General features: G+C 45.9%; 1 protein-coding gene across 1 annotated transcript in view; it reads left to right on the top strand.

Moving 5' to 3' along the window:
- The first annotated feature begins 8,486 nt into the window (after positions 1–8,486).
- pdpr (pyruvate dehydrogenase phosphatase regulatory subunit) overlaps positions 8,487–10,930 on the top strand; it is a 94,596-nt gene continuing 92,152 nt past the window's right edge. Inside the window, exon 1 of the mRNA XM_038806969.1 lies at positions 8,487–8,635. The gene's annotated coding sequence lies outside the window, so the exon portion shown is untranslated. The remainder of the gene's footprint in view (positions 8,636–10,930) is intronic.

Genomic DNA, 10,930 nt, shown 5'->3' with positions numbered 1-10,930 from the left:
TACACACAGTATATCCCTATTTAAACCTGGACAGCTAATTAATTTCCAGGGAAACTGAACACAGTACATTACAGCAATAGTCCTTTGGGGGCAAGGCAGAGGCAAGGTCAAAACACGGACAAAGGTCAGATTACCAGAGTGGGTTCTATTCAGGCCAAAGTCCAGTCTAAATCAGCGTTTTCATAGAGTACAAGGTCAGCTCCATGCACACAGCAAATTCTTCACTCTCCTTCCGCTCCTAACAGGATTGATTGATATTTATTGTCACATGTACCGAAGTACAGTGAAAAGTATTTTTTTGCGACCAAGGGAACATACACAGTACGTGCATAGTAGACAAAAGAGTAATCGACAGAGTACATTGACAGTGGTGCATCAACAAATAGTGATTGGTTACAGTGCGGAACAAGGCCAAACAAGAGCAGCATAGGGCGTCATGAATAGTGTTCGTATAGGGAACAGATCAGTCCAAGGGAGAGTCGTTGAGGAGTCTAGTAACTGTGGGGAAGAAGCTGTTCCTATGTCTGGATGTGCGGGTCTTCTGTATCTTCTGCCTGATGGAAGGGTCTGGATGAGGGCAAAGCCTGGGTGTGAGTGGTCTCTGACAATGCTGTCTGCCTTTCTGAGGCAGCCAGAGGTGTACAGAATCAATGGCAAGCTTATGTGATGCGCTAGGCTGAGCTCACCACACTTCGTAGTTTTTTGCGATCTTAGGCCGAGCAGTTGCCATACTAAGCTGTAACGCAGTCGGATAGGATGCTTTCTATGGCAAATCTGTAGAAGTTTGTGAGAGTCGATGCAGACATGCCAAATTTCTTCAGCTTCTGTAGGAATTAGAGACGTTGTTGGGCTTTCTTGACTGTTGCATCAATGTGAGTGGACCAGGACAGACTGTTGGTGATGGTGACCCCCAGGAACTTAAAAGCTGTCAACCATCTCTACTTCAGAGCCATTGATGTAGACCCATGGGGGGGGGGGGGGGGGGGGGGGGTGTCGTGCTACGCTTCCTGACGTCGATGATCAGTTCCTTGGTGTTTCCAGCATTTTAGGGAGAGGTTATTTTCGGTACACCATGCAACCAAGTGATCTATCTCCCTTCTGTAGTCTGATCTGTCGTTGTTTGATGCAGCGCTTTGCTTCTATAGTCTGGTTAAGTGCACAGCTGATCCTTGTTGCACTGATTCCTAATACACGATGATCAGAGGATTAGATAGGGTGGACAGTGAGAGCCTTTGTCCTCGGATGGTGATGTCTAGCACGAGGGGGCATAGCTTTAAATTGAGGGGAGATAGATATAGGACAGATGTCAGAGGTAGGTTCTTTACTCAGAGTAGTAAGGATGTGGAATGCCCTGCCTGCAACAGTAGTGGACTCACCACACTAAACGCATTCAAATGGTCATTGGATAGACATATGGATGATAAGGGAATAGTGTAGATGGGCTTTAGAGTGGCTTCACAGGTCGGCGCAACATTGAGGGCCGAAGGACCTGTACTACGCTGTAATGTTCTATGGGTTTTTTCCTTCGTCTGCCATGTGACTTCTGGATAGAGTGAAACTCTGTTAAGAAACTGGAGAATATTATGAGAAAAGCCCCATGATTCGAAGATTCTGCCTGTTTTCGTGCTCCTCCACCTTCACCTTCAACGATGTACACAGGCCCCCCAGGGTTCCCAACTCCACCTCCACGGATACAATCCGGTCGCTTTCATTGGAGCCCACCGCTCCACCTTTAGCAGCTCCGTTTCTTGCGCCTTGTGGCCATCTAAAATGGCGTCCTGGAAAGGATGTTGAGAGAATTGGCCAAATTCAAGAACAAGCAGGCTGTAGCTCAAATAAACACTGACAAATAAACTGCAGCCCAGACTCCGGAAAAAGGCCATCTCCAGGCATCCCACGAACAATAGGACTTGCATGACAATTACACCTACCTACCAGACACAACGGCACCTGCATTCCTTATTTGGAAGCGCCTACGTGCCCCAGACATCTACGGACATGGCCGGTAAGGGCATGCTCTGCCATCAAGGTGGCGGGCCTTGATCGACCAAAGTGATCGGACCCTGATCAATTGATTGGTGGCATCCCAGGGACCTCCCAAAAGGGCTCAAAATCAATAAGGATAAAAAGTGCTACCCTACACTTGCTCTCTGCAGCAGCGACGGAACAAAATGACTTTCACAGGCTAACGCGAGAAAGACCATCACCCAACCAACAGGAGGAAGATCAGAGCCAGGAACAGACCTGACTAAGTACCAAACATTGAGGACTTCAAAATTCAGGATACAGATAAAGGCCAATATCTGTCTGGTACTTGCTATTCACTCTGAAGTTAAGGTCTCGTATGAACTTACTCTGTCGTGCAACTTATGTTGAAAGTATGATTGTGTAACAATAACATTGAATGCATGTGAATAAATATTGATTGATTTAAAGAAATAGATTTGCAGTGATTTGTCCACCGTATACAGGTTAAGACACGCTGTGGATAGCAACAGCCTCGAGGCACTTTTCCACACGGTCCATTGTCACTCTCCATGGCTCTCAACCAGTCCCCTTGTATCTCTCTTCTCTGCTGCCAGAGTTCATCCCTGATAAAAGCCATTGGTCGCTCCCTTTGTGCCTTTCCTGCAGGTGTGACCTTTCCCCGCAGGCGCCGATCCTTTCCATTCCGCTGCCACTTTCTCGATCATTGCCGAGCTTTCCCTCCAATTTTTTGGTAGGGTTTTTAACCGATATTTGCTGGGTCTGGTAGCTAACTGGCATAACAATCCGGGGGAGAACCCTACCCCCTTCAACCCCATTGCACCTTTTTCCATTGGAGTTATCCCGCTAACGGGGTTAAAAGTGTCGAAACCATTGCCTCCAAGCTGGAGCCGCCTTCTGTGTGGCTACTTACACCATGGCCACCAACAGAAGTCTCCACCTAGGTTCTTTAATAATATTACTGCAACAAATATAGACCTTAACCTCAGCTTTTAATAACACTACTGCAACAGCTATAAAATACAATATATATAACAATGTCTTACATTAACCACATTCTTTGAGGAGGTAACTAAGTGTGTAGATGAAGGTAGAGCAGTTGATGTTGTATACATAGATTTTAGTAAGGCGTTTGATAAGGTTCCCCATGGTCGGCTCATGAAGAAAGTAAGGAGATGTGGGATAGAGGGAAATTTGGCCAATTGGATAAGTAACTGGCTATCACATAGAACATAAGAACATAAGAACTAGGAGCAGGAGTAGGCCACCTGGCCCCTCGAGCCTGCTCCGCCATTCAATTAGATCATGGCTGATCTTTTGTGGACTCAGCTCCACTTTCCAGCCCGAACACCATAACCCTTTATTCTTCAAAAAACTATCTATCTTTACCTTAAAAACATTTAATGCAGGAGCCTCAACTGCTTCACTGGGCAAGGAATTCCATAGATTCACAGCCCTTTGGGTGAAGAAGTTCCTCCTAAACTCAGTCCTAAATCTACTTCCCCTTATTTTGAGGCTATGTCCCCTAGTTCTGCTTTCACCCGCCAGTGGAAACAACCTGCCCGCATCTATCCTATCTATTCCCTTCATAATTTTAAATGTTTCTATAAGATTCCCCCTCATCCTGCTAAATTCCAATGAGTACAGTCCCAGTCTACTCAACCTCTCCTCATAATCCAACCCCTTCAGCTCTGGGATTAACCTAATGAATCTCCTCTGCACACCCTCCAGTGCCAGTACGTCCCTTGTCAAGTATGGAGACCAAAACTGAACACAATACTCCAGGTGTGGCCTCACTAACACCTTATACAATTGCAACATAACCTCCCTAGTCTTAAACTCCATCCCTCTAGCAATGAAGGACAAAATTCCATTTGCCTTCTTAATCACCTGTTGCACCTGTAAACCAACTTTCTGTGACTCATGCACTAGCACACCCAGGTCTCTCCGCACAGCAGCATGCTTTAATATTTTATCATTTAAATAATAATCCCGTTTGCTGTTATTCCTACCAAAATGGATAACCTCACATTTGTCAACATTGTATTCCATCTGCCAGACCCTAGCCCATTCACTTAACCTATCCAAATCCCTCTGCAGACTTCCAGTATCCTCTGCACTTTTTGCTTTACCACTCATCTTAGTGTCGTCTGCAAACTTGGACACATTGCCCTTGGTCCCCAACTCCAAATCATCTATGTAAATTGTGAACAATTGTGGGCCCAACACGGATCCCTGAGGGACACCACTAGCTACTGATTGCCAACCAGAGAAACACCCATTAATCTCCACTCTTTGCTTTCTATTAATTAACCAATCCTCTATCCATGCTACTACTTTACCCTTAATGCCATGCATCTTTACCTTATGCAGCAACCTTTTGTGTGGCACCTTGTCAAAGGCTTTCTGGAAATCCAGATATACCACATCCATTGGCTCCCCGTTATCTACTGCACTGGTAATGTCCTCAAAAAATTCCACTAAATTAGTTAGGCACGACCTGCCCTTTTTGAACCCATGCTGCGTCTGCCCAATGGGACAATTTCTATCCAGATGCCTCGCTATTTCTTCCTTGGTGATAGATTCCAGCATCTTCCCTACTATTGAAGTTAAGCTCACTGGCCTATAATTTCCTGCTCTCTGCCTACCTCCTTTTTTAAACAGTGGTGTCACGTTTGCTAATTTCCAATCCACCGGGACCACCCCAGAGTCTAGTGAATTTTGGTAAATCATCACTAGTGCATCTGCAATTTCCCTAGCCATCTCTTTTAGCACTCTGGGATGCATTCCATCAGGGCCAGGAGACTTGTCTACCTTTAGCCCCATTAGCTTGCCCATCACTACCTCCTTAGTGATAACAATCCTCTCAAGGTCCTCACCTGTCATAGCCTCATTTCTATCAGTCACTGGCATATTATTTGTGTCTTCCACTGTGAAGACCGACCCAAAAAACCTGTTCAGTTCCTCAGCCATTTCCTCATATCCCATTATTAAAATTCCCTTCTCATCCTCTAAAGGACCAATATTTACCTTAGCCACTCTTTTTTGTTTTATATATTTGTAAAAACTTTTACTGTCTGTTTTTATATTCTGAGCAAGTTTACTCTCATACTCTATCTTACTCTTCTTTATAGCTTTTTTAGTAGCTTTCTGTTGCCCCCTAAAGATTTCCCAGTCCTCCAGTCTCCCACCAATCTTTGCCACTTTGTATGCTTTTTCCTTCAATTTGATACTCTCCCTTATTTCCTTAGATATCCACGGTCGGTTTTCCCTCTTTCTACCGTCCTTCCATTTTGTTGGTATAAACCTTTGCTGAGCACTGTGAAAAAGCGCTTGGAAGGTTCTCCACTGTTCCTCAACTGTTTCACCATAAAGTCTTTGCTCCCAGTCTACCTTAGCTAGTTCTTCTCTCATCCCATTGTAATCTCCTTTGTTTAAACACAAAACACTAGTATTTGATTTTACTTTCTCACCCTCCATCTGTATTTTAAATTCCACCATATTGTGATCGCTCCTTCCGAGAGGATCCCATGAATCAATCCTGTCTCATTACACAGGACAAGATCTAGGACCGCTTGTTCCCTCGTAGGTTCCATTACATACTGTTCGAGGAAACTATCGCGGATACATTCTGTGGTGAATGTAATATCGATGTATATATGTTAATTCACACTGTCTTTGTAAGCGCAGTAGCGCTATCCTACCACTAGGGGGGAGTAGCGCTGGGAGCACTCAGGAACTTGTACTGGGCTCCAACCTTGGCTCCGCCCATGACTCCTCCCCCTAGTGCAGCTGTATAAATACCCGTGTCCAGAGTCAGCCTGAGTTCACTACGAGTTCATCGACAGGTAACAGGCTGGCTCTGAAGTAAGTCGATTAAAGCCTAGATTCACATCGGAAACACGTGTCTGGTGAATTGATGGTTACATCACATTCTATAAACTCCTCCTCAAGGTTGCCTTGACCGACCTGGTTAAACTAATCGACATGTAGATTAAAATCCCCCATGATAACTGCTGTACCATTTCTACATGCATCAGTTATTTCTTTGTTTATTGCCTGCCCCACCATAACGTTACTATTTGGTGGCCGATAGACTACTCCTATCAGTGACTTTTTCGCCTTACTATTCCTGATTTCCACCCAAATGGATTCAACCTTATCCTCCATAGCACCGATGTCATCCCTTACTATTGCCCGGATGTCATCCTTAAATAACAGAGCAACACCACCTCCCTTACCATCCACTCTGTCCTTCCGAATAGTTTGATACCCTCGGATATTTAACTCCAAGTCGTGACCATCCTTTAACCATGTTTCAGTAATGGCCACTAAATCATAGTCATTCACGATGATTTGCGCCATCAACTCATTTACTTCATTCCGAATACTACGAGCATTCAGGTAAAGTACACTTATGTTGGTTTTTGTACCTGTTTTGAATCTTAACATCTCCAGTTTTATTCCTTTTAGTATTACTGGGCATATTCACTGAGCTCCCCTCAGTCTCTGTACCTTGTACAGTCGCCCTTTTTGATTTTTGACTATGTCTTCTCTGCCTTGCGCTTTCCCCCTTACTTCCTTTTGCTTCTGTCCCTGTTTTACTACCTTCCAATTTCCTGCATCGGTTCCCATCCCCCTGCCACATTAGTTTAAACCCTCCCCAACAGCTCTAGCAAACACCCCCCCGAGGACATCGGTTCCAGTCCTGCCCAGGTGCAGACCGTCCGGTTTGTACTGGTCCCACCTCCCCCAGAACCGGTCCCAATGCCCCAGGAAGTTGAATCCCACTCTCTTGCACCATCTCTCGAGCCACGCATTCATCCTATCTATCCTGACATTCCTACTCTGACTAGCTCATGGCTCTGGTAGCAATCCTGAGATTACTACCAGAAGACAGAGGGTGGTGGTGGATGGAAAATTTTCAGACTGGAGACCAGTTATCAGCGGTGTACCACAGGGATCAGTGCTGGGTCCTCTGCTATTTGTGATTTTTATCAATGACTTGGAGGAGGGGGCTGAAGGGTGGGTCAGTAAATTTGCTGATGACACTAAGATTGGTGGAGTAGTGGATGAGGTGGAGGGCTGTTGTAGGCTGCAAAGAGCCATTGATAGGATGCAGAGCTGGGCCGAAAAATGGCAGATGGAGTTTAACCCTGATAAGTGCGAGGTGATTCATTTTAGTAGAAAAAATTTGAATGCGGATTACAGGGTCAACGGCAGGGTTCTGAGGAATGTGGAGGAACAGAGAGGTCTTGGGTTCATGTCCACAGATCTCTGAAGGTTGCCACTCAAGTGGATAGAGCCGTGAAGAAGGCTTATAGTGTGTTAGCGTTTATTAACAGGGGACTTGAGTTTAAGGGCCGCGGGGTTATGCTGCAACTATACATGACCCTGGTGAGACCACATTTGGAGTATTGTATGCAGTTCTGGTCACCTCATTATAGGAAGGATGTGGAAGCATTGGAAAGGGTGCAAAGGAGATTTACCGGGATGCTGCCTGGTTTGCAGGATATGTCTTATGAGGAAAGGTTGAGGGAGCTAGGGCTTTTCTCTTTGGAGCGGAGGAGGATGAGAGGCGACTTAATAGAGGTGTATAAGATGATGAGGGGGATAGATAGAGTGGATGTTCGGAAACTATTTCCTCGGGTGGATGTAGCTGTTACAAGGGGGCATAACTATAAGATTCAGGGTAGGAGATATCGGAGGGATGTCCGAGGTAGGTTCTTTATTCAGAGAGTGGTTAGGGTGTGGAATGGACTGCCTGCTGTGATAGTAGAGTCGGACACTTTAGGAACTTTCAAGCGGTTATTGGATAGGCACATGGAGCACACCAGAATGACAGGGAGTGGGATATCTTCATCTTGGTTTCGGACAATGCTCGGCACAACATCGAGGGCCGAAGGGCCTGCTCTGTGCTCTACTGTTCTATGTTCTAAGGCTGTTGTTTTCTCTGTCTAATACACCAATTGCAAAACCGGTCTAGCAGCTGTATTAAATTTCCCTTTGGGATTTGGGAAGGTGACACTTACCATCTGCCATACCATAACACAATCTTCCACTGACACGTGTCTTGGGCCATTTTACAATTTAAAAAATAAATAAATTTAGAGTATCTAATTATTTTTTTCTAATTAAGGGGCAATTTAGCATGGCCAATCCACCTAGCCTGCACATCTTTGGGTTGTGGGGTAAGATCCACGCAGACAATATGGAAACTCCACACGGACAGTGACCTGGAGAGAACCCAGGCCCTCTGCGCCGTGAGGCAGCAGTGCTAACCACTAAGCCACCGCGCTGCCCTCCTTTTACAATGTTAAAAGACGCTCAGATGATTGTTGTTTCAGTGGTCACTGCTCAACAATGTCTGCTCCTTCTGTACCTGCCACTCACCCACAACCCAGGCTCTGCCAGTGGAGGGTTACTGACCACACCCCTCCTCCCATTGGTTGACGAAGGGACGGGGCGGGGCCTGTGCGTGATGACGTTAGCACGTTAGGGGCAATGGAGTCTAACAGCCGCTTGGATCGGCCAAGCTGAATTTGTTGTGCGGAGGAGAAGGGCAGGGCGCCGGGGTCGGTGTCTGAGCGGCGGCGGCGGCAGCGGCAGCGGCCTCCTGTCCGGTGGAAGGGGGGGGGGGAGTTGCCTGGTGAGTGAGGGATCGGCAGGGGGCTGGGGAGGCATCGGGATCCCCCTCCGGGAGAGGGAGAGAGCAGGGTCAGTGTGAAGGGCAGTGGCCGGTATGAGAGGCCCTGGCACTTCGTCGTCATGGCAGCTCCGAGGCTCTGGGTCCTGGAGGCCAGGTTACTGTGCCCAGAATCTGGCCGTTCAGTCCAGGCTAATTGGAGAACTGGGAACCATTGAATTATGGAATGGATGCAGCATAGAGGGAAGCCTTTCTGCCCATCGTCTCTGTGCTGGCCCGGCCATCTTGAAGGAACAGTTCGTTTCGTGCCGCTCCCCTTGTCCTTTTCTCGTAGTGCTACTTTTCCTTTTAAATAATGATTCCATTCTCGTTTGGAAGACTTGATTGAACCTGCATCCATTGCACTGTCAGGTAGTGCATTCCAGATCCGAACCGTTCGCTGTGCATGGCAAAGTTTCCCCTCATGTCACCATATTACCATATTTATTTTTGTAATTAAATCTGTGTCTTTTCCAACAATGGGAACAGTTTCTCCCTATCTACTCTGTACAGACTACCTCACGATTATGAATACCTCCCCTCAAACCTTCTCCAAGAAGAACAGCCCGAGCTTCTTCAATCTTTCAATTTAACTGAATTTCCTCCTCCCGAGAACAATTCCCATGCGAAGGTATGATGCCCAGGACTGGATGCAGTAATCCAGGCGAGAGTGAACCAGTGTTTTAGACAAGTGTAGCATCACTTTACTTGTGTGCTCCATGAATCTAATTGTAAATCTCAGATTGCCATTTGCTTTTTTAACCTTGCTCTCAATCCTTATCTGAGGAAGGATGTTCATGCTACAGTGGGAGTACAGCAAAGGTTTATCACACTGATTCTTTGGATGGTGGACTGACATATGAGGAGAGATTGAGTCGGTAAAGATTGTATTCGTTGGAGTTCAGAAGACTGAGTGGGGAATCTCATAGAATCTTATAAAATTCTAACAGGCTGAGACAGGATCGATGCAGGAAGCATGTTCCACATTTTGGGGGAATCCAGAATGAGGGCTCACAATCCGAGGATACAGGGTAGGCTATTTAGGTCTGACTGAGGAGAAATGTATTCACTCAGAGAATGCTGAGCCTGTGGGATGTGTTACCACACAATGTTTTATGTTTTTCAAGAAGGAGTTAGATGTATCTCTTGGGGTGATGGGGATCATTGACTTCAGGAAGCGAAGTATCATACACACCCCATCAATGGTGTCAAGATGGAGATGGTTGACAACTTCAAATTCCGAGGTGTTCACATCACCAACAATCTTTCCTGGTCCACCCATGTCGACAGTACAATCAAAAAAGCACTACAGTGCCGATACTTCCTCGGGAAACTGAGGAAATTTGGCATGTCCACACTGACTTACCAATTTTACAGATGCACAATCGAAAGCATCCTATCTGACTGCATCACAGCCTGGTATGGCAACTGTTCGGTCCAAGACTGTAAGAAACTACAGAGTGTCGTGAACCCGCCTCACATCCATCGACTCTTGTCTACATCTCCCACCACCATGGGAAAACGGGCAGCATAATCAGAGACCCTCTCACCTGGGTTATTCTCTCTTCCAACCTCTTCCATCGGGCAGGAGATACAATGGTTTGAGAAATCGCACTAACAGATTCAAAAACAGCTTCTTCCCCACTGTTACCAGACTCTTGAATGACTCAACTCATCTCCCTACGCATCTTCTCTACTGAGTAGTACTACACTCTGTATGCTTCACCCAATGTCTGTGTCTATGTATATACATTGTGTAGTTATCGGATGACCTATTTTTAAAAAATGTATGGAACGATCTGTATGCAGAACAATACTTTTCACTATACCTCGGTACATGTGACAATAAATGCAAATCAAAGTATATGGGGGGAAGGTGGCAATAGCTATTGAGTTGGATGATCAGCCATGATAGTGAATGGTGGGCAGAGCAGGCTCAACGGGCCTACTCCTTGCCCCTATTTTCTGTGTTCCAATGTAATTTCTCCTGCCATCTTAAATGATTATTACACATAGAACATAGAACAGTAAGAAGTCTTACAACACCAGGTTAAAGTCCAACAGGTTTGATTCAAACACGAGCTTTTGGAGCGCAGCTCCTTCCTCAGGAGAATGGCGAGGTATGTTCCAGAAACATTTATATAGACAAAGTCAGAGATGCTGGACAATGCTTGGAATGCAGGCATTTGCAGGTAATCAAATCATTGCAGATCCAGGGAGAGGGATAATCACAGGTTAAAGAGGTGTAAATTGTCTCAA

This window comes from Scyliorhinus canicula, chromosome 9 (assembly GCF_902713615.1).
Source record: "Scyliorhinus canicula chromosome 9, sScyCan1.1, whole genome shotgun sequence".
In the NCBI taxonomy this organism is placed as follows: Eukaryota; Metazoa; Chordata; class Chondrichthyes; order Carcharhiniformes; family Scyliorhinidae; genus Scyliorhinus; species Scyliorhinus canicula.
This window is presented reverse-complemented; position numbering and strand designations above follow the sequence as displayed.